This window comes from Rhinolophus hipposideros, assembly GCF_964194185.1.
Source record: "Rhinolophus hipposideros genome assembly, chromosome: 4".
Taxonomy (NCBI): Eukaryota; Metazoa; Chordata; class Mammalia; order Chiroptera; family Rhinolophidae; genus Rhinolophus; species Rhinolophus hipposideros.
In genome coordinates this window covers 4,802,200-4,826,991 of record NC_138050.1, presented here as the reverse complement: position 1 = coordinate 4,826,991, position 24,792 = coordinate 4,802,200, and the positions used below count along the sequence as shown (strand labels likewise).

Here is a 24,792-nt window from a genome sequence, read left to right as displayed (position 1 = left end):
TTCTCTCAAAACAGGAGGCCTAGGACAGAACCCAGTCCTCTAGATGGAACGTAGGATTACCATCTCCTTTCTTTCTTTTCTTTCTTTTTTTTTTTTTTTTTGGTCATACTAGGTTTCAAATCATATTTTGAGATTTTTATAGCAACATTAAAATATAATACAATGAAAAAGCAATAGGTAGCACTCAAAGCAACCCAGGGAAGATATCCCATGTGTTACTTCAGATGATCAAGACAAATATGTTATCAACTTACTATAATTTAAGTGGATAAGTTTTTAAGATTCTACCATCTCCTTTCTTCTGCTGCTTTGCTACTGTGATGCAGCCTCATATGCCACTGAAATTTTTAACTCCAAAACTGGTGGATATGAACTTGCAGTAAATAAAAAAATTTAGGTTTTTAGTGTTTTTTTAAAATACATTTTTATGACACCATTGGGCACTTGAAGAAGGGGTGGCCAAAGGTAGGAAGAGGGTCAGAGTAGAAGGTAGGAGAGAATTTTCCCCGTAGCAATTCTATGTATTTATTAAATGTTTACAGCTCCTGATGATAAATGCGGGTCATTTCCATGCCCACTTCTCCCGTCAGGCCTCCTATCAGTTGTTTACCAAAACTCCAGTCCCTAATAAGTAATTGCCTTTTCAACAATCTGCCTCGATACATAATCTGACATGCAGGCCTCCTCCTTGCATCACCAGTTCGATCCCTGATAGCTGCTGGGCACTGGTGGCAAGCAGGAAATTTTGGCGATTGCCATAAAACACACATATCCAGGAAATGCACTTATGTAAAAGTAGCTGGCAGTTCAGACTGAGTATCGAATGAAAGCCTTACCAAAAAATGTTCAGGGTGATGGACCAAGAAACCAGTCCCTTAGCTTGCCTTTGTCTCAGTATAATAGCTAAAAAGCTCAGCTATCAGGGAAGAAGATTCTTGATCTCTTAGACATGGTATCTTCGCTGTGGGGTTTTCAAAAGTAAAGTATAATATAGTCAATGGGTGAGTTGAACGGTTTGATTTTCTAGGCAATTTCCTCGAAACTTTGAGTCATTTAAGAGGAAAGACGATTGACCAAGTTTTGGTACATTTTTCCTTTATGGTGAACTTCAGATTGATGGTTATTTATTCCTCCACATAGACTTTCCTTCCCTCAGATCAATGACCCCACCCTCCTAACCCACGCACTACCAATATTCTCGTCATTCCCAGAGCCCCATGTAACGTCTCTTCTACTCTTCGCATTCTTACTCTTGTACACAGGAAAACCATCCCCTTCCTGGCAGTCAGCCTCCTCTCCCTTCAATCCTAGACGGAGACCTTAAGGTCCGCAGTCATCTCTTCTTTTCCCAAAATTATTCCCTAGTTCTTTCCATCGGCTCTTTCCTCTCACTTCTCCTTTAAATATAACCAGGACCCTCCAATGTGAAGACATATTTGTTCGATACCACTGCACCAACCCATCTCTCTCTCTCTCTCTCTCTCTCTCTCTCTCTCTCTCTCTCTCTCTTCACTCACAGCTGCACACCTCAAATGATTAGTCAACATTTATTCATTTATTCCATCTTTGAATCCACTACTTACTCCATTTTCCTTAACCTACAAAAGTATAACCTCTAAGGATTTTTGGTCGGAAAAATTCAATGGTCTTTTGGAGTTTATCTTCTCATATACTGTTCCTAATCCCACTGGGGTGCACTGGGAGTGGGAGAGCTGGAGAGGCGTTATAACTGCTGGGGGCAGTGGGGAAGACTGTTGGGTTTGATTTCCTCTGTAAGATTATTATCATTAACTCTGTCCCCTCAGGGTTTTTCTCCCCAGAGTCTAGTTATGGAGCAGGATACACTTCCAATAATTCTTGCCCCCCAAATCGCAAATCTAGAAAAGTTTCTTAGTGTAGGAAATCAGCAAATTCTTTGCCCTGAAAATGGGGCCAGAAGTCACCCCGACCCCTTCTCTTTTCCCATTAATTATAACTGAATGATAGGTGTGTTTATGTCTGAAATGGGCCCGGTGACTGTGACTCCAGATTGGGTGGCTCATCAACCTGTCAATCTTCAGTTTTCAGGAACTGCAAGTCTCACCCGTCCTTAATCCTTAATTCAGTGCTTCTCCGTTTCTCTTTTCTTCTTGTTTCAAACTGAGTTTCTTTCTGTGTTGCTGTCTTTCGAGCAGCTCGTGGTCTGTCCCAACACATTCTCCAAACCACACTTTAAAACCACAATTCCCTTCACTTGTTCTCATAGAAGAAGCACAAATATAAGAAATAACTCTTTATTAATTGTAGACTCCCTCTTAAAAACCATAGTTGCTGGTCTTGAACTTCTTAGAATCTCAAGACCAAAAAAGAATCTTGAGAAGTTGATCCTTTCGTTACATCACCTTTAAATAATTACGTAATGATTACTTTATTGGAAGAATTCAGAAAGCTGCTGAATTCACTTAAAGAGAATTAAACTCTGCCCCAAGCCACTGGAGTTTGCTTACTATAAATCTGAAGTCCATCTGCCAATCATTCTAGAGTTACCTGAGTACCTCTTACCTGGAGCAGTGAGTATGATATTCTTGTAAAGGATTTGATAGCTTGAAGAGCCATTTTGATAGCTTGAAGGTTAAAAGTGAAAGCTGCCATAATACAAAAGCTAGAAGCCTTGGTTAAATTACATGTTTTTAAGTTAAATATGCATGTAAACTATGGACGTAAATATATCTACAGATATCTCCATGCGTTTTAATGATTTAGAACAAGAGTTATTAACCTGAGGTTTGGGACCATCTTCAAATGTGTACATTTTTCTCGTGCAAAGGTTCATCACTCTCATAAGAAACTCAAGGGGTTTATGGCCAAAACATTTAAGAACCACTGTTTTAGAGGAAAGGTGAGATTAAAATCAAGATCCTATTATTTTATATATTCATAAATGCGTTAAACAAAAATAGCAAGTAACTTCCATTTCAGCAAACAGTAAAATAAAAATATGTCCAATATCATAAATAATCATTAGCTGAGTCATAACCATGTTTAAACACTCACATAGCCAATACTACTCCAGCATTTTAGGTACTTATCAACAAGTATTTACCTTAACACGCGGAAACCACGCTTATTCGGGAGGGGACATTCAGACAGATTCTAATGTAGACTGGAAACTACCAACAGACTTACTTCCACTACTTTTTAAGAAAAACTTCAATAAGATAATTTAAAGGCGATACCGAGTACACATGAAACTACAATTTACCACAGTTTCTATTACAGCATCTCATTGTCTTATATTAGATTTAAAAAAATAAATCATTGTACATGCTTTATGACAGATTGAATAAAAGATACACTGTGGGAACTCCTTTCATGGCCAAATTTAGCTGCCAAAAATCAACTTCGAAGCCTGAATTTTTTAAGCCAGGACCCATTCAGAGTGTTCCAAGAATAGTTCTCAAATTGCTGAAAAGCGTCACTTCCATAAATCTATCTTGGAAATGGATTTTAAAAATTAGCAAGTTTGAAAGCGCCATACAAAACTCATCAAGTTATTGTGCCCACTATTTGCTTTTCTACATTTGAAATGGAATGTATTTACTTAACCACTCATTTGACAAATATCTATTAAACCTCTGCTATATGCGAGCACTGATCTGGGTGCTAGAGTTACAGCAGTGAACAAAAAAGACCAATAATATGTAATAAAACATAAATCTGTGCTCATGGTAAAGCATTCTGATACAGAAGCGAGTAGAATAAAAAACCAAAGCTGTCCTCACGAAGACCTGCCACACCCCAGCTCTCCCCTTGTTATAATTACTGTTCACAGTTTAGTGTATTTTCTTCCAGACTTCTTCTGTTTACATACAATACCTTATAATATAGGATTTTGAAAACAGTTTTATTAAGACACAATGTACATATTGTGTGTGTGTGTGTGTGTGCATTATAAAATTCACTTGTGTAAAGGGTATAGCTTTCAATGACTTTTGTGTATTTGTAAGTTTGTTCAACCATCATCATACTCCAGGTGAGTGGATTTTTAAATTATATAAAATGATATAAAATAGTACATGATTTATTTTAAAATTCACTTATCTATATTATGGAGGTATATATTATATGTTATATATTACATATAAAACTTTCATTTTTCAGTCAGTACAAAACCTTGCAGATGTTCTCTTAATCTCAGCATAGATAGATCTTTCACTACTTTCTACAGAGACAGGAATGCGTCACAGCTCCATCTTCCTTGTCACATTCCTTAGCAAAAGGATGCTAGAAGACAGGAATTAGATAGGATTGATTACGGTAACCCTGTGATTTCGACAGAAAAAAAAAAAAGTTAGTTGATTTGCAGGAAGTCTTAAGAGTCCAAAAATGAACCAGAAAAAAAAGTATAGAAAATATTTTAAAACACACACAAAAAACGACCACATTTGAATATCTTGAAATAATAACATTCATTGCTAACAGTTATTTGACCTTTACTGTTCTCAAAGCTTAACACAAGAGTCCTCACAACAGTTTCATAAAGAAGTTACAGGTATGCCCATTTTACAGACGTGAGGGCTAAGGCACACGAGGCACTGTAATGAGTTAAAAAGAGAGAGTTGGGCTTGAAATCCAGGCAGACCAGCTTCCGAGTCCACACTCTTAAGGGATTTGATGGGATGTGGGTGGGGTGGGGCAGGGTGAAGCAGAGGGACTGATTTATGATAAGAGTAAAGGAGGTGACATAGGTGAAGAGTTGAGCATAGTGTTTGGCTCCTAGTGATCAATCAACCAACCAACCAACCAACCAACCAACCAACCAACCAATCAATCAAATCATTATTACGTTATATGCTGTCCTATATCTTTTAGGAAGAATGTCCCTCTACTATTAGAAAACTAACATTTCTGTTGCCAGCCTAAGGGTCTGTTTAATCAGCTGTCTTCATTTGGGGCTGCCACCATTCTGCAGGGTAACTGATACTACTAGGCTTTCTTTGGGGACCTTACAAGGTGCTAAGCACAGATGCAAAGGAAAGGAAGGAGAGATCAGTAGGATTTTGAAGCATCAAGCACGGCTTCCAGGAAGGAAATCTTGAGACACAGGTGGAGAAGTGGGTGGAGTCAGATCTCCAGTAATCTTACTTGTCCTTTAAGAAATGTGGGTTTTATCCTGAAGAAAACGCACAGCTACTAAGAAGGTGGAACGGAATGCCTGGAGGCGACATTTAGAAAGCTGAATGGGAATTACTCTGCCCCAGCCAGTGACCCATGCTCCACCCAAAACCTCGGCAGCTCTTGCTAGTCAGTTCCTTATCTTTTGACTCATAAAGTTACTTGTCTTTAAGTTTCTCTATCACGATGTGGTCTCAACTGAAAAGAATCTTTTACCTCTGAACTTTGTTTTTGTATAACTTAATATTGTTAAGCATCTTTCCAGTACTAGAGAAGCTCAAGACAGTTCTTTGTAAGACATCAGAGACCTGTGAAAAAACTGGACAAGGAAAGGATTATTTGATTTGGAGAAGCCCAAGCGGGTAATTTAGAAACAAGTATGACAACTAGTAGTTCCCTGTCACAGCAGTCATAGCTGGGGTGGAAGGCGAGCTTGGGCCAAGGGCAAGTTTGGGACGGGTTTAAATGGCAACTGCCTTCCAACAAGGGTTACCTTTCAAACTTGTAACAGAGAGTAAGGAAGGTGCCCCTCTGGCAAGCATGCTCAGAGAGAAGGAAGGAAGCTGTCGGGTAATTGTGATTAAAACCAAGCAGGGAAAGTACCAGATAACACTGTCCACGGCTGGAGCTGGTGGTAGGGCAGGAAAGGTCCAAACCGCAACGTTCTCATTAGATAGCTCCTGCCTGCTTTTATGTTGGTAAATAGCACGGATTTATTCATATTATCTGGCAAAAATGAAGTCTTATTGTAAATTCACAGTATTTTTAAAATTCCAACTATTTAATTGTTCACCTTTTTATTATGGAAAATTGAAACATGCAAAAGTTAGAGACAAAAGGGTAATGAAACTCAGTGTCCAGCTTCCACAGTTACCAACACGGGGTCCGTCTTGCTCTCACCTGCGCTCCTACTTACTGGACCAGAGTGAAGCCATCATTGCATCTGTAATCACCCCAGTGGGCACCAACATTTCAAAGTCAAGCCTGTCTTTTTGACCCCACCTTTCTCTTCACTCCGTCTCATCCTCTCTGGGAAATAATCTGAGGTCAACAAGGAAACAGACTGGACGAGACAAGAAAACAGCCTCCACAGAGATTCCAAACTGGCTGAAAGGAGACAGGAAAATCCATTTGAATCAGAAAGAGATAAGGAGGTGGGGGAGCACTCCATCCCTGGGCGTTGGCCCCTCCCCAGCCCCTTCCCAGGTGGGAGCACAGGGGACCTGAGAGGCAGTATGGGTCTTTGAATGGTAAAGGGTCCCAAGGCCAGGAGGGCCAGGGAGGGGACAGGGCAGCTTCTGGGGTGGAAGCATTTAAGACCTGCGGCTGATGTTCATTCTGGTTTCCGGACTGAGGGGCACGTTCTCCTCTGCCGTGGAGAGCTTTGGAAGGAGAGGAAGCAGGCATCTGCCTGAAGAGAGGTAAGACGTGCTCCCAGAGCCATCCAAGTGTGGTGCTAAGGGTACACTATTATTTCATTGACATGAACCTTAATCGATTTACTGAAACGTGGTCTGTCATCAACCCCCTGTGAAACCAATCTGTAGTCACATCCACTCCTACTTCATTTCCTCCAATACCACATGAGGACATGCCCCTCTGTTCCTGGCCAACGTGTCTACTGTCCCCCTTACCCCTCCTTCCCACTTCCTGGGGCTCTGTTCCAGAGGCCATTCTGCCCCTCAATGGGCATGTTTTCTGCAAAACATCCTGGTGCCATCTATCCACACACACGCCAGCCTCTCCCTGCCACCACTGCTGCACTCCCACTATCTTCAGTCCAAGCGCCCCTCCAGCTTTCCCTTGCCCGGCTTCACTCCTCATTCTTCAGAGCCTTGCCATCTTCAGGAAGCCTACGACTTGCCGCTGTCCCACTGGAGCTCCCGAGTACCGGTGCATGGAGTGCCCTGCCCCATGTGTGTGGGGCCAAGGGCAGAGGCTGAGTGTGAGGGCAGAAGCTGAGTCTGAGGGCAGAGGTTGAGTGTGAGGCTGAGTCCAAGGGCAGAAGCTGAGTCTGAGGGCAGAGGCTGAGTCCAAGGGCAGAAGCTAAGTCTGAGGGCAGAGGCTGAGTGTGAGGGCAGAAGCTGAGTCTGAGGGCAGAGGTTGAGTGTGAGGCTGAGTCCAAGGGCAGAAGCTGAGTCTGAAGGCAGAGGCTGAGTCCAAGGGCAGAAGCTGAGTCTGAGGGCAGAGGCTGAGTCCAAGGGCAGAAGCTGAGTCTGAGGGCAGAGGCTGAGTGTGAGAGAAGAAGCTGAGTCCGAGGGAAGAGGCTGAGTCTTGTGTCTCCTGTGTCCCTGCCTCTTAGGATGCTCCCTAGGAAGTACTCAAAAGTGTTCATTGGAAAACAATGAAGACGCAGAGATATACAAAACCGTCCCAGCTCTCAAACCCAGCCTACACAGAAGCCAGGAGATCAGAGTGCTTCTTCAAGAGGGCTCCATCACATTCAAGGTCAAAGCCCAAATCCTTTAGAAAGACATTACCCTATGTTGTGCGGGGTGACACGCGGGGTCTCTGGTCCCGCTCCCCACATAAGAACACAGGATATGGTGAGGCCAAAAAGGATCACCCATGGAACCATAGGTCGGCGAGTCACACCACTATAGTCTCACTGGAAGCTGGATCCACACGACGTGCGACCTGCTGTCGCTTTTCTGCCAACTGATCGACTCCCCTGGCTAGCTGCAATCCGCCGTTCTAAATGCAATCCGAGCTTGCCAGCCACCATCTGCTTGCTAGCCCCCATTTTCTGCTAGCATAGCCACGGCAGTTATATTAGTGGCCAATGGCTCACTGGTTACAGCTGACGGCCAACTAGCCATAGCTGATGGTCATCCAATCACAGTTGATGGCCATTTACTACCTGAGCCAGCACCTTTCTATGTGAGGCCGTGAGCCTGGAAACTGCTTTCTGGGGCTCTGTCCCCACAGCCTAGTACGCCTCCAACCCAACCTCCTGCCACTAATAAGAGTATGGTCTCCCACTACAATGCCAACTTTCCCACATCCCCTAAGGAGTCCTCTCCTGCGTTTTCTCCCTTGCCTGGGGTCTCAGCTCAACCAGCTGGCCTCTTCCTGCTGATCCTGTGTTGTCTTCTCCACTAGACTGGAAGGTTCTAGGAGTAAGGACTTTTTCTTCATCCATGTACCCCTAGCAACTATCACAATGTCTGCCACATATTAATGCCTCCATACACGTTTGATGAATGACTGAATGAGGGAATGAAGTAGCCAATTCCTTTAGTTTATGTCACTGTAGAAACACAAAGAAACAGACTCTTCACACTAATGTCTATGGTCTGAGGAAGACTAGCATTGCAGTTTGAATTTTTGAGGCCTCAAGAATTAAAATTTCAGGAAGCAACCCCACCTTGCTTTGCTGAGAATAGAGTAAGCAAATTTCTAGAACAAGGTGACCCATCTTCCTCCTCCGTTTAACTTCTGAGACACAGTGGCTCCTTGCACAGTAGATGTACCACGCACCCTGTCATCAATTAATAAAAGCTGGAAAATGCAATGGGCTGACTGGATGGGCTCTGAGCCATTAGTACCATATCGTACTGTAAAAAAATTGAAAACTGACCAGAAATATGTTCCTTATTATTCACGGTGAGGTTCTAATCCATGGAGTTAGTTATAGTAACATCAGGCCCCAAAATAAAGATTAATCTAAGATAGTTGTTTTTAAACCATAGTCTTATAAAGTTGAAAATGACAAAAAAGCAGACTTTCAAAACAAAAACAAACAAAAACCCTCTTTGTCACCTATTTCATCCTTGTGTTCAATCAAAACAGTGCTCTATATTTGATGTCCTCTGACTTTGCTTTGAATATTTTTCTAAAGGTATCCTGGCTTTCCCCCCTGTCTTTCATTTTGACAATCAGGGGGTTTCCTGATCATAACTTGAATTTTTCTCTCAAATTTTTCTAAATTTCCCCTTCCCTCACTTTTCAATGGTCAGAATATCTGAAAATGTGTTTTGCTGTTACTCATCCATTGTTGTACTTTTAGAAGTCAAGCTACATGACAGACAGCACAACTGTCCTGCCTGATCAGGACATGCCTTTTGCATCTAAGGCACATTTATGAATTAGTCTAATATTCTCCGTTTCTACTCAAAGCCTGGGTTGGGTATCAAGACCTATTTCTATTTAGCTCTTGACCTCTGCCTGTGGTGATGGTGGGGGTGGGGGAAGGGCATGGTGATAATGAGATAATGGAGAAATATTAGTGCAAAATTTTGAACTTTTTTTTAAGGAATTTGCTAAGCTGTTCGGTCAGACAAGATGTGGCTACTACAGTGATGAAACACCAGTAACAGAATTTTCGGTTTATGTAATGCTTTGCTGTTTTTCAGGTCCGTTCACGTTCATATGATCTAAGATAATCCCATGATGTAGATATTATCTCCTTCATTTCCCACAGAAAGAAACTGGAGCTCAGGATTGTTAAATGTCTTAATCAAGATCTCCCCAGGTCCTCTAACCCTCTCTCAGTCTTAACTCTCACTTACAGGCTAATCACTTCCAGATCCATTTCATATCCCAGACCTCCACCCTGCAAAAGCCAAACTTTCCTGCAAAATCACCTACTAGTCAGTTTCACCTGGGCGTCCCACAGGCCGCTGGGGCTCAGAGGGAGAGTCAGCATCAGGTGTTCTTCCTCGTTGCTTCCTGTCGCGTTTCCTGGCAACGGCACCATGAGCGACTGGGTGGCCTCTGCCAGAAACCTGGAGCCCTGGCACCAGAACACATAATAGACCCTCAAGAAGTATTTGCTTCGCGAGCAATTTCCTGAGTGAGTGAGTGGGAGGGCCATCCTCAGGGCTTCCTTCACACTCAACCGGAAGATTAATTGGTCGTACAATCCTGCTGTTTTGACATCGTAAATCTCTCTCAAATCCTTTCCCCCTTTAGAATCCCCACCTTGCCTCCCTTGCTAGATTGGGTCGAGACTGAAATGAGATTAATACACAGAAAAGTGTTTTGCAAAGAAGAAATGTCTGGGCAAAACAGAAAGGATAAATCCCTCTGGGCTCTGTGACGAAATGTAGGGCTCCAGTTGCCTATTTGCCTCTCTCACAGCTTTCAATCTACAATTTTTCTGTCCTCCTGACCTTGTGTTTTTCTCTCCGGTGGCTTCCAGAGGCCCATCGCTCAGTTTGTATGTAAAAAGGGCCCATCTCCATGCATCAGCCTAGCAGCTCAGTTATATACCCTGTAGGCTGCTTGCTTCTGGTTGTTTCTTCCAGGGCAATCTGACTCCTGAGAGGGTGTCCAGCTCCTCAGGAGAAGGAGCTGTTAGCTAGCTTTCCTAGCCTCCGCAGCACCTCACAAATCTTAGGGATATAGTGAGTGCTCAATGTGTGCTTACTAATTGAGACGCCTGTCCTCCACACCTCCCTCCCCACTAGCCTGCTTCTCTCAGAATTCTATTCCTTATTCGGCTGATATCAGGGACATTTCTTCCTAAGAGATCCAAGAAAGGACATAGTCTAGATTAGTCTACAAGTTGGAATTTTTAAGAAGCTGCTCATTCTATAAAATAAGGGTGGGAGTACCAGACTGACAGACTATTCGTCACACTGAAACAATCAAGTTTTACAGTTGTATAGTGCTCATAAACATATACCTTAAACCAGGGGTGTCCAAACTTCTTTCAACGTTTTTCACCAAGGGCCATGTGGGGACAGAGCTCCAGAGAGCAGTTTCCAGGTTCTCGGCCTCACATAGAAAGGTGCTGGCTCGGGTAGTAAATGGTCATCAACTGTGATTGGATGGCCATCAGCTGTGGCTACTTGGCCATCAGCTGTAACCGTTGAGCCATTGGCCACTTATATAACTGCTGTGGAGGGAAGCCGAGGAGAGTGAAGGAGAGTGGAGAGTCGAGTAGAGTAGGTCGGTTGGCAGCAAAGTGGACAGCAGGTCGCAAGTCGTGTAAACCCAGCCGCCAGCGAGAATATAGTGGTATGACTTCCCTACCTATGGCTCGTGGGTGTTCCTTTTTGGCCTCACCATGTCTTGTGTTCTTATGTGGGGAACGGGAGCAGAGAGCCCGCAGGAGACCCCGCATGACAGGCCACATGCAGTAAAATACACAAACAGCCGGGCCACTCACTCGAGGTGAAGTACGTATTGCCTCACCTGGTTTATTTAAGTAAACTAAGTATATTTTTGGAATTTGCTGCGGGCCAATTAACAATGGATCGTGGGCCACAGTTGGCCCGCGGCCACAGTTTGGACACCCCTGCCTTAAACAGAGCATAATGTTAATTAAAATACCCCAAACAGTGCCATAGCAATCACAGAACTGGAGAAACTGAGTACACCAATGTGTGCCTCTTTTTGTACCCACTGTCGCCCATCAGTCACCATGCCTTGCTGCTTCTCTCTTGGAAATGACCATTCAGCATGGCATTTCCTTTCTTCTCTGCTACCATTTTACTCCTGGCCTCGCACAGTCCACCTAACTCCACTGCCTCAGCTTCTTAACTGAACTCTTAGCCTCTGGCCTCTCCTTACTCTAACACAGTTTACACTGAGCCCCAGGTTAACTTACCCCAAATACGAACTTCATGGAGCCACATGCCCAGGGACTGCCTAGGATTCACGGGACAAGGCACACCCTCCTTCGACAGATTTGCAAGAAGTTTTAAACCTAAGCCTACCCTGATCTGACCTCTCTGACTCAACCAAAACCTGGGAGCAATATTAGGGAAGTAGGATTAAAAAGTGATTGCAATTTGGCAACTAGAAGCAAACAATGAAGCTGGTGTAGAGAAAACGTGTGACTAGAAAGGTTGGTAAAGGACACCCAGGGAGCAAGAAGCAGTGGACGTCACCCATCTGATGTCCACTAGAATGTCTCTCCATGTCTGCGGAGAGGGAAAGTGACAGTCAGTGAACACTGGAGTCCTAGCGCTCCCCTTCTCTAGGTCACGTCCTAGAGCAGCCTCCTGGCAGATGGTTTCCCACGGGACAAGCCCTGGTCACCCAGGCCAGCTGTCAATTATAGGTCCCCCTGCAAATCACTGCATCCCTTCATGTGTGAACCAGTATTGATAAGCTTGCTTAAGGGGAGGTCACTGCTGAGGAACGGAGCCACTTCCATTCCAACAGTAATAACCAACAACTCAAATCAATCCAATTCCTGAGCCGAAGGAAGAGCTTCAGGACCACAGTGACCTCTGGAAGGCTTCGTAGTAGGCAGTGCTCATGTCCTGGGCACGGTTCCTGTGTCACTGTGCTTAGTACACCATGTAAAACCACAGGGTAGCACTCCTAAGCTGGGTTCCATTTTCTCCCAGCTACCCCCATCATCCTGGGCTCTTTAGTCATTTTTCACTTGCTCGATGGAAGAGCTCTTCACTGACCATCCTGGTTTTCCTCCTGTGCCCCGAGAGTCACCTGCTTTAGGAAGTCACCCCACACAATGCTCTCATATGCTGGGCATATGCCTGTCCTAATACTGCAGCATGTGGACATGTGCGTGGACATCTCCACTTGCATGTAATACAGATAATTCAACCTTAACTTGGCCAATACCAAATGTATTTTTACCTCCTTATGCCACTCAATGGTACCACTATCCAAACAACTGGCTAAACCAGACCCAGGACTGACCATATCTGCTTTCTTGTCCATGCTCTCCATCTAACCAGCTACCGGATCTCACAGACCCACGGTCCCCACACATTTGTCTGCTGTGCCTCTTACACATGCCCTTTATATGGCTCATAGACGTGCGATGGTACTTTTCTAACTGCTCTACTCCTGCTCTTCTCAAAATACGCATCCGTCCTCCACATTAATGCTGAAGTAACCTTTTGGGTACAAGTCCGTCCGTGTTATTCTGCAGCTCACAACAACTCACTGGATTCTCTACATTTGGGATAAATCCAAACTGGCTATTGTGTCATGTCCTTAAGTCCATTGATGCTCTGGCTTCTTCTGTAGTCTCTGCTCTCTTCCGGTCGCCCTACAGAAGCACCAGGATACACGAGCATTTTCCTACCTAGGTTGCATGGTTTGATTCTTCCTTGCCCATACCTGGAATTTCTCCTTGTCCATCCCAATCCTCCACATTCTACTGGAGAACTATCCCTTCTTCAGCTCTATTATGACTTCTGTTACCTCCTCCTAGAAGTCCCTGGTGACCCCCCAAGGAAAGTAGGTCACCCCTTGTTTTGTCAGGCCATCGTAGTGTTACTGCACTCCCTACTCCAGGGCAATGGTTTGTTTCTGGACCCTGTCTCTTTTGGTGACATCCCAGAGGCAGGAACCGGATCTTACTTTTGTGTGAATAGCACCTAGCACAGTGCCTGGCTCAGAGTAATGACCTAACAAAGGTTTGTTACACTGAATAGTGACAAGTTGCCCATTGGCTTGGTGTTGCTCCTGGGCCGCAACTTGCCAGCTTTCTCCTCTCTAAACTTCTGCTTGCTCGACTGCAAAATGGGAATAATTGTGGTAGGATTTTTGTAAAGATCAAATAGAGATAATACATGTAAATAGCACTTATCACTCAATAAATGCTAGCCATTGCTCTTATCCCTCAGGGCCTACAATTAAAAAAATCAAACCAAAACAAACAAACAAAAAACCAAACCTCTCAGTGGCTTTTATTTATTTATTTTTTAAAACTTTTATTTTTTATTTATTTTAAGTGTGTTTTTCCAGGCCCCATCAGCTCCAAGTCAAGTAGTTGTTTCAATCTAGTTGTGGAGGGCGCAGCTCACAGTGGCCCATGCGGGGATTGAACCAGGAAACTTGGTGTTAAGAGCACCGCGCTCTAACCAAGTGAGCTAACCGGCTGGCCCCCTCTCTAATGAACTGATTCCAATGATTCTAATGAAGTGGCCCCCTTTCTAATGAACTGATTCCACTGATGTCCCCCTTTTACAAACTACTGCAGCACTTTTATAGTATTCATTTTAAAATTGACATTCTCTTTATATTTGTCTGTCTCCTGACTAATTTTTAAACTTTGGAGAACCAGGATGTGGTAGGCAGAATTCTTACACTTTGTGGTAGGCAGAATTCTAAAATGACCCCACATGACCTTTGTCCTTGTAGAGTATCCTCCCCCTTTGAATGTGGTTGGAATCTGTGAGTGTGATATCACTCCCATGATTACATGAGATGGCACAGTTGACTTTAAGAAAGGGATTTACCCAGGTGGGCTCGAGCGAATCACATTAAATCATTAAAAGTAGAGAGTTTCCTCTGGTTGGAGACAGAAGAGGAAGTCAGAGATTCAAAGCACGAGAAAGACTGGACATGCCCTTGCTGTCTTGAAGAGGCGGGAGCATGGAAAGGACCTGAAAGCAGCCTTTGGGACCACAGAGCAACACCCCACTGGCAATAGGCAAGGAAAAGGGAACTTCAATTACATGGGCCACAAGGAACTGGATTCTAAGGATAATCTGAGTGCTTAAAAGTGGATTTTTCCCAGAGCCTCCAGACAAGAGCTCAGTTTGGCCAACACCTGGATTTCAGTTTCATGACGCCTCAAGTGGAGAACCTGGCTGTGTCTAGCCAGACTTCGAACCTGCAGAACGATGAGTTGATATGTGCGAGTTGTCTGAAGCCTCTGTTTCCGATAATTTGTGTTGTGCAGCAACAGAAAACTAATACTTTGTAACGCCTTAAGTACTAAGCAAAACATTTAACATCATATTCAATAAGTATTCATTGAGAAAACATTAATAATTGAAATAACTTTATCACCAACAAGGTCTAAATGTCAGCTGGCCTTCTCTTTTAGCAAAATAAAAAAGAAATTAACAAAGATTTTAATTTGAATACAATCTGTCATGCTCAGTTTATTAAATTACTTAAAACTCATTATATTTCAGAAGCAATGTTTTTTAAAACACTAAAAGAATTACTTAAAGCAGAGATGCACCTAGACACACATTTACATCCATTTTTATATATAGACAAAAATATATCCAGGGCTATATTTTAGTTTTAAGACACCAGAAATCAGTCCTTAGGATATTTTACAAATTAAGGTAACCATTAAACACATTGATAGGTAAAATTTCTTTGCACAAATTACTATTACAAAGAAGGATTCTATAGAGCAGGGGTGTCCAAACTTTTTTCAACGTTTTTTACCAAGGGCCATATGTGGTAAAATACACAAACAGCCGGGCCACTCACTCGAGGTGAAGTCCGTATTGCCTCACCTGGTTTATTTAAGTAAACTAAATATATTTTTGGAATTTGCTGCGGGCCAATAAAAAATGGATCGCGGGCCGCAGTTTGGACACCCCTGCTCTAGAGCAATATTTCCATGTCAGTGCAGAAGGTGCTTAAAAACAATGATTTATCTCCAAAAATTTTTTTATTAGAAAAATCTGGCAAATGCTGTGTATGATATATCCCCTGAAGAGTCATAGTTCAGATAACCTACTGAAAACTCAAGAAGTCATGAAGTGAATCTATTGATTTAATTTTTTTAACACAGCATTTCCCAGATGTATTTATTTTTGCTTTCAGAAACAAGTTGACATCTTGCAGGAACACCATTTGGGAAATGCTGACCTAAACAACTTCCACACTTTCCCATACCAAGCACCAAATCGAAATATTAGTAGGGAAAGAAATGTTTCAGAAATTCAAGACAAGGTTGCCCACTTTCTCCACTTCTATTCAACATAGTACTGGAAGTTCTAGCCACAGCAATCAGACAAGAGAAAGAAATAAAAGGCATCCAAATTGGTAAGGAGGAAATAAAATTATCATTATATGCAGAAATGTTTCAGAAATTGAATTAATTAAAGATATTCAGGAGCCAGAAAAAGTGTCTTCTCTCTCCCATTGGCAACTTGTCACTATTTTTTTCTATAGTCAATAAATTGGAAAAGTGATTTTTAACAACTATGTTAACAAACTACCTATACTGCAAAATAAAGCCCCAAATAAATTTTGAGAAGAGTTTTAGTGATATCATATATCTATTTGTGTATTGATGTGGATACGTTTCCAAATTAGGTGGAACAAGGTGGTTACTGTCGTCTAATACCTTACAATTTAATGCAGAAACCACTTCAGACTGATAAACTTTTAAAGAAAAGATATTTTTAGTCGATGTTAATTGCTAGGGAGGAGAGGAGGAGAATAGGATCAGATTTTCAGGCCAGGATTCTTGTGCTTTTAAACTGCTCATGCTAGAAGAAGGTTCACGTATAAAATATGAAAGTAAATATTTTAAAAAATTGCATTTGAAATACAGCTGTGACATATTTCGAAAGTGGAACACACTCAGGATCCTGTCAAGATTTGTGCCCTCGTTCAGTGGTTCTCAAACGTTAGCAGGCTTCGTAAAGCACCCATTGCGGTCCCATCCCCAGAGTCTCTGACCCGGAGGTCTGGGGTGGGGCCCCACAATCTGCGCTTCTAACAAGATCCCAGGTGATGCTGCTGCTGCTGCTGCTGTTGGTCCAGGAAGCCCATTTTGAGAACCACTGAGAATCTAGTTCTTGGAAAAACTTCATCGGTGGTTTCAATGTGCGCCAATCTCTGCCATCCTTTTTGAGCTCTAACGTTCTGTGTTTTGGGATTTTGTTATAGGATACTCTCAGTCTAGCTCTGCATCTCAAGTCCTGTGTGGTTCTCTCCACGGGCATGCCAGCACACAAAAGCAAAACCAGGAAGCTTGGAGAATAAAAGTGGAAGACAGAGCTTAATTAGTTTTAAGGCTGATCAGCAGAATTACAGAAGGAGAAAGCTGGAACATGTAACTACAGATTCTCACTTGTGTTCGCTCCAATCTCCTTCCAGTAACCTGGAAAAGGCAGGCTGAGTTGGCCATTAGTGTAATTAGAGAAGACCCAGAAAATCTGCAACTACCATATAACTACATCCATCTTCCTTTTTCTCATTTCCCTTTGCGTTTGTTTAATTGTCTGTGATTTTTCTTTTTAAGACCCGATTTAGAATTGGCCATAAAGGTGTTCTGGCAGAGCAGTCCAGGGCAGGGCCTTCCGGAGTCAGACAGATTCAAGGCCAGCTGTGTCATTTAGTGCAGAAGGCTGCTGGGAGAGCTCTTTGATATTTCTTAACCTCAGTCTCCTTTTCTATCAAATAGAAAATAGTACTATCTACACACCATTCTTCTTAGCTGCCAATGAGAAAATGCACAAAAAGCACTTAGCACACTGCCTAGAACAGAGTACAGGGTCAATGAATAGCACACAACTCTGACGAATAGCACACAAATTCTACGAAAATCCTAGAACAAATGTCAATTAATTTCAATGCTTCAGAAGAAAGAATTATACTACAATATTTTTCCAAAGAAACAGCTGGATATATCACATTAAACTTAGAAGAGAGTTCTTGCCATGCTCATGAGCTCTCTTTAATAAGTACCAAATATTACCAAATGTAAGACCTCTTAGATTCTAACATGCAGCGTTAACTACGAGATGATGCTTCCTTAGCACTTATAATTTTTATTTTCTACTTTTTGAAGTCACTCTTTTACACTTAGATTTTAAAACATGTATCACTCTTTGGCATACATAAAAAGGAAAATATAGGCAAAATAAATTGATTTAAGATATTCCTAAGTTGTCTTTGCATTCAGAGTCCCAGCCTTCTGAATCCCTTGTTTGACTCAGAGCCCGTGTCACTGCTTATTCATTCAGTGTCATCATTTGTCCCATCAAGGGCATGGGCGATGCAGCCTTTCCTAAGAGAATCCACAAGTACTAGAGGCTCGTGGGGCTGGGCTCTTTGCTGCCCATCTTTGATTCTTGCTTTGAGAAGAGTGCCAAGCCTTTGAGGACTTATCGTTCTCCCCACTCCCTCCCCCATAAACATTTGGTTCCTAGGGATTAGAAGACTGCTTCCCTCTTCCTTCTGGGCTTTTACTGCAAGCAATGGACACCCATTTTTTAAGTCTGGACACTGGTGCTTTTGGACATTTATGGACATGTAGAAAATGACAACTGCGGCCCAGCCGACAGCGGGCAAGACATCCTTGATTAGAAGATGCATCTGATCTCCTAGATGCTGGTAATAAGTCGATCCGGCCCTGAACTGATCCTTGATGAAGTTCAGCTCTGTTTGGTCATTTGCAGAAAACACAGTATTATTATTAATCTGCCTTTGCATTTGTACCTATTTTTTTTCAATAACAGCTTCCCCTACCATATAATTTGTGATGCAAAATTCTATGGTTTCTAGAGTATTCACAGAGTACACCAATAAATCAATTTCAGAACAAGTCCGTCACCCCCAAAATAAATCCTGAACCCATTAGCCTCCAGTGCCCATTATTCCCCACAGCTCTTAGTCCTCCCAACAATTAATCTACTTTTCATCTCTCTGGATTTGCCTATTCTGGATATTTCATACAAGCAGAATCACAATATGTGGCCTTTTATAATTGGCTTCCTTCACTTAGTACAATGGTTTCAAGGTTCATCCACATTGTAGCTCGTATCAGTCCTTCACATGCTTTTACGAGGTCTGACAATTAGGTTTGTGAACTGCTCCTAGAAAAAGTGCTCCATGCCTCATTGCTGAATATCACTATGGTCACCTTTGAAGTGCTCCCCTGGAAAGCTATGTACCAATGCCAGCACCTAGTCTATCCTTCAAAGCAATTTTGGAACTATTTCTGGAATGGCCATCAGAGCTGTCGTCGTATTACCCGTGATGTCCTGAATGTCATCAAAATATCTTCCTTTCAATATTTCCTTTACCTTCAGGTAAAGAAAGAAGTCATTGGGGGCCAGATCAGGTGAGTAGGGAGGATGTTCCAATAGTTATTTGTTTACTGGCTAAAAACTCCCTCACAGACAGTGCCGTGTAAGCTGGTGCGTTGTCATGATGCCAAAGCCATGAATTGTTGGTGAAAAGTTCAGGTCGTCTAACTTTTTCACACAGTCTTTTCAGCACTTCCAAATAGCAAACATGGTTAACTGTTCGTCCAGTTGGTACAAATTCATAATGAATAATCCCTCTGATATCAAAAAGGTGAGCAACATCCTTTCAACAAGTTTGCGAACTTAATTGACCTCATATTGTTGAATAACATTCAATTGTGTGGACATACCACATTTTATTTATCCATCCATCCATCAGCTGATGAATGATGTTTCCACATCTTGGCTATTATGAATGACGTTGCTGTGAATATTTGTGTCAGGTTTTTGAGTGGACATGTTTTAATTTCTCTTGGGCACATACCTAAGAGTGGAACTGCTGGGTCATTTGGTAATTCCATATTTAACTGTAGAACTGCCAGACTGTTTTCCAAAGTAGCTGCACCATTTTATAATCCTGAGAGCAATATATGAAGGTTCTAATTTCTCCATGTCCTTGTCAACATTTGTTATTTTCGATTATAGCCATCCTATGGATATGAACTGATAACTCAAGGTGACCATTGCATTTATTTTGAAAGCACTTTACTTGAATTTGCTCTTGTTTTTGTTTTTTTGAATTTGCTCCTTTGATTTTCACAACATCTGTCAACATTTCTTATCCACAGAAAGGAAGCAAACAGTGACTGATTGACTGGCTACTGGCTACTGGCTACAGAGTAAGATGGAGAATGACGACAATGACAGGTAAGACGAAGAGGGTGAGGGTTGTTCCACTTTAGATGACATGATGCTGCTGCTGGCTTTCACAGGACGGCAACAGCTGAACCATATTGCCCTGCTCAGTGACAGAAGCCCGATTTGAGGAAAAGGCCCAGTTGTAGCTTGGGAAGTACGGAGCCAAAAAAAAAAATCCACACCTGGCCACAAAGTCTCTGGCTTTGCCTTCACAGCCTACAGTAAAAGGCTGCATGATCCAGGGTAGTCTCTTTTGGGCACATCTGTTCTTGGAATGATAACACTGAGGAAGAATAACATTCTACGTCTGCCCCCCTCCTAGTAGGTACAGTGGATGCCATCCTCAGTGGCTAAGTTGAAATCATTCCTTTGTGTGTTCACGAACTGAGAGAACGAAAGAATTTTTGCTTATGCTTACATTTTCTATTCATGAACTACCTCCTTTATGTGCACAAAAATCAATATTTGATGAAATAACCTCCTTAGAGGTTAAGCGCTATAGTACCACTCTTTTGTGGTCAGAGAAAATCCGCCTGTTACTGAACCCCAGTGGAGCAGGCGCACAGGACTTTAAAGAAAGCTTTCCTACCTCACCAGTAAAATCAACCTCTAATTACCGGACCAAGACGCTTTATTGGACTCATGATGGAGTGCAACAGGTTGACTGGCACATGGTACGTCTCTGGAAGCCAAAGCTTTTCTTTTTTTCAGGATTTGTCCCAAAGATGTGTCACATTTTTAGTATAACAACAAAATGCTGTTATTGACGGGGCCCCTCTCTGCATACGCAGGTTGAAAGGACTGGTGCCCTTCGCCCATCTGAGGCAATGCTAAGGTTTTCCTCATCACGTTGACAGCAGCTGCTACTTGTGGCACCTGGCACTGCTTTGGTTTTTGTTGGGTTTCTTAAGAAAACCAAAGGCAGTGCATAACAGTATTAAATAACCTACGTCTAACAACTCTTAATTACTATCTATTGCTTCCAAACCCCTCCTACTTGTTAATTTATACAGGTGCAATCAATGTGCCTATACTATTTCGTATTTTTTTATTTATCTAACATAGTATTATAAAAACTTTCTACTTTGTATACTTTTCATAACTATTTTAATAGCTGTATAATATTCTGCCATAATCGGCTAAGCCTTTTCCTGTTGTTAGACACGAAAGTGACTTCCAGGTTACGTGCCCATAATAAGATCTTTTGCTCCTTTTTATTATTTTTTTAGGATCCGTTCTGATAGAAGAAAATTTAGTTATTGAACACCTATTGTATACCATGGACTTCATGTGAATTAGTATTTCTCCAACTCTATAGTATTTTTTAAATTCCCATTTTGCAGATGAGAAATGAAGGCTGAAAGAGGTTCCATCATTTAACTTCAGTGTCTCAGATTCCTCATCCATAAAACAAAGAAAATAATAATGACTATCTCATGGGGCTGCTGGGAAATGACAGCTGCAAAGCACCGACAGTGCTCGGCACGGAGTAAGACCACAACTCGTGAGAGCAGCCAGAACGACCATCACAGTCCTACCTCCACTGTCACTGCTAAGTGACTTGTCTAAAGAAAATAACCAAAAACAGACCTGGTCTGAAGCCAACACTTTCCCCCACGACACCGCACTGCCTTCCTGTGGGAGGGCGAGGCCAAAGAATATCTTTATTCTCTTGCTGTTTTCTACAACTGTTCTAACAATTTGGAAACACCTGGCACTGTTTTGTCTCAGCTGCTCAGATCACAATCAGCCTGAAGTCTCTGCTGCCATGAGCCACTCACTTCTTATCTCAGTGTTTTCCACATGTCCTTCTGGTGGTCGTTTACTTTGCGTCCCACAGCCAGGCAGGCTCCTTGGCCAGGCAGATGACAAAGGGGACCAAGAGCCTGCATTTTTCACAAGTGGCCTGGGTAGTCAGACGTTGGCAGCCCAAGGACCCCCATCAGAGAAGGGTCCCCAGTGGCTGTTGGTGGGATGCTGAGCCTTCCCTCTTTCCAGAGAGACGGGAAGAAGGCTGGGACAGAGCAATCATCTCCAAAAGGGAACAGGACCCTGACGGGGAGGCAGCAGCTGCAACCGAGGACGTAGGTCCATTGGCTCCTTTCTGTCGGTCAGAACTGAAGCTTCAGTTCTGAGACACTTTGGGGAGAGCAGGCGCTGGCCGGAGGCAGGGGGTGAACAAAGCCCTCGGCCTCCTCTGGCCTCCCCTTCAGCTAACCCAGGAACGAACTGCTTCCCTTTCCCTCTCAGGGACAGCCCGGCTCTAGGGGTGTACCCGCATGAGGAAGCCTGGAGATGGGATGGGAGCTCCCACCTGCCTCTTCTCACCTTCCTGCCATGTCTACTAGTCTGCCACGAATGGGGGACTTGCTTCTATGGATAAAATGGGATTGCCTGTCTTGTGCCTCTGTGCCGCCGGACTGTCACTTCCTCAGGGTCAGGGTCACCATGTAGCAATCAGGGTTCCCTTAAACACTGACGGAATAGAAGGCTCTGATTCATTGTGACATACAGAGATGGGGAAGGAGGTAGGCAGGCCGCCCTTTACTGAGCCCGGACCTGTGCCAGGCACTCTGTGGTGCCTTTTTCATACTCGTTATTTAATGATCACAGGATTGGAAGGCAGTCATATTCCCAACAACCTAAAAGTGAATCAAGTGACTTTCCCAAAAAATGACTTTCCCAAAGTCACATAGCCAAATATTTGGCGAAACCAGAGTTCAAAGTTAGATATGCCTAATTATGACAAACTTGTACTCTTTACTCTTATTTGGAACACCTTTCAAATCTATACCCTCCTTTCACCCTACACCTCACACATCAAAACTTTGAAAAAGCAAACCGGGTATTAATTATTTTAAAAATTTTACTTAAAGTCAAGAACTGTGCAAAGACGCCTGTCTGTGGATTTGGGTGCTCTGGTAAAGTTATTTGGAAAAGGCGGACACTCTACAGCATCACACCCCGGTCCTCACGTGGTCCTAACAGCCTGATCCCTAACGGGGACTCTGGATTTGGGGACTCAGTGTGCTGCAGCAACTGTCACCAGGCAACTGTTCCCAGGCTGTCTTCCCCATAAAACTTGACTCAGGGCTCTCATCACCAGCAAAATCGGAATGTCAATTGTCCTTTTCCAGGTGGGGGTTAGGGTCAGTGTTTCAACACTTACCCTCTTTCATGGCCAACCACAAACTAATTAGGCAAGTCCGATGGGTGAAATAAAGGAAATAAGGGGTTCTCGGCCCAGTCCTTCCCCTTTTAGAAATGTAAAGAAGAAATGACTGTGGTGGGGGTGGGGAAGGTCATGTTTACCCACAAAGTGCTGACATCTTCCTTTCACCCCCTTACTTAGGACTCAGTTTACATAATAAACTCCTGAGGTAACACTGGTTGCGGCAAGTTGACCAGAAGGCCTACATGCAGTCATAGACACAGTTGCTTGATTAAAAAAGAGAGAAACAATGAATTAGTCGTGAATGCAGTGTGTTTGGAAGACAGGAACTCTCAGGGCATAAAGTCCATCGGGGAAAATATTATAGGTTAATAATAATAATAAAAAAGCCTCTGGGCCTACCTGGGACGCAGTAGCAGAGTCAGGAGGAGGTTCCCCAGCTGATGTTCGTGGGAGGCTGAACTGTTTTGGAGGCTTTGAGTGGTCAGGAGTCTGCTCATTCACAAGTAGGTGTCCTGGGTTGGTTGTGAGGTGGGGAAGTCAGCAAAGCCATTCTAAACGGTGAATAAGGCAGTAGTGCCTGTGATTCCTCGCCTGGGTCCCTGTCACAAGGTGCCCTGGAGGCAGTCTGTCTACCCCTACTTTGGTGACAACCCCTGCCAGGGAAGCTTGTGCCTCTAACAAGGCTCCTAGTTCTAAAAGGGGGAAATCATGTGTTTTGGAATAAATGTTATCGTTCCCATGCACCAGTGACAAGTGAGGAGGTAAGACTGAACTGCCACCAAAAACCGGTCGCAAAGACACTTGAACACTCTTTCCGCACCAAAGGCCCTGCCTCCATTCCCCCACATTTACAATTTCTTTCTGGAGGTTTGAAGCGTGACCGTTTCAAGCAGTGATTCTGAAATGGGGTTTTGTGACATCCCTTAGGTACAGGACGCACTGTTAGCTGACACATGCAGACTTGAGAAACCGGTGCTGGCTTCTCCGGGTGCTCAATCAATATCATGCCAGATTTCTGAGGGAAGAAGTACACAGAGAATAATGGACAAGATTTCTGGAATTTTAAAACAAGCTGAACTGGATGCGGTGGCCCATTTTAACTCAGGTGACACACTCAGGGATGCTGAGTCAGCAGCCGCACAGGTAGTGCTTTCTATGCATGGAAATGTGCCCCCATCCGCCCTGGCCCCCACCCCACCATGGGAGGCTAAGAATGAAACCGTAAACACGCTCCATTCCGTCTCCTGTCTCTTCTTCTTCAGTGCTCTATCCTGGCCCCATTTCCAAGCACATTCCTATGTCCCTACCATCCCGTAACCAGATCCCACACATCCTAGGCCTGCTTTCCTGTCGGAGCCGCACCACCTGCATGACAGTCCCAAATAGTGGTGGCAACGAAGAGATGGCCGTCATCACTCAGTGAAAGAAATTCATTTTCCGCATACCAGATTGACAAAATATAATAATAATTACAATATAGGTGAACGGGTGTGTGGGAAAGGAGTCCATGCGTTCACTGCTGGTGGGAGTGTAAATTAGTGCAGCAGGATACTATTTATTATCTGTGTGCAAAGCTTTTCCCCAACAGTAATTCCACTTGTAGGAATTTATCCTACAGATCTCCTCACTGAAGTGGGAAGAGATATATGTAAAAATAGTTTGCAGCACTGGTAGCAATAGCAAAATTATGTTAGTAGGGGAATGACAAAATAAATTATGATACACCTTTGAAGTGGAACATTGTGTAGTTCTTAAAAAGGATGTAGTATATCTAAACTGATGAGATGGAAGGATATTGGTACACACAGTATGATCTTGTTTGTCCAACTGACACACACATTTGCATAGAAGTTTCAAGGACCATACAGTGAAGCATTTCCATCT

The 24,792-nt window shown here is 43.1% G+C and overlaps 1 long non-coding RNA gene across 1 annotated transcript in view; it reads left to right on the top strand.

The window, feature by feature from the left end:
* Positions 1-24,644, top strand: part of LOC308496768 — a 29,770-nt gene extending 5,126 nt beyond the window's left edge. Inside the window, exons 2-3 of the long non-coding RNA XR_013993220.1 lie at positions 19,664-19,742; positions 21,077-24,644. This is a non-coding gene — a long non-coding RNA (uncharacterized lncRNA). The remainder of the gene's footprint in view (positions 1-19,663; positions 19,743-21,076) is intronic.
* Positions 24,645-24,792: the final 148 nt, after the last annotated feature.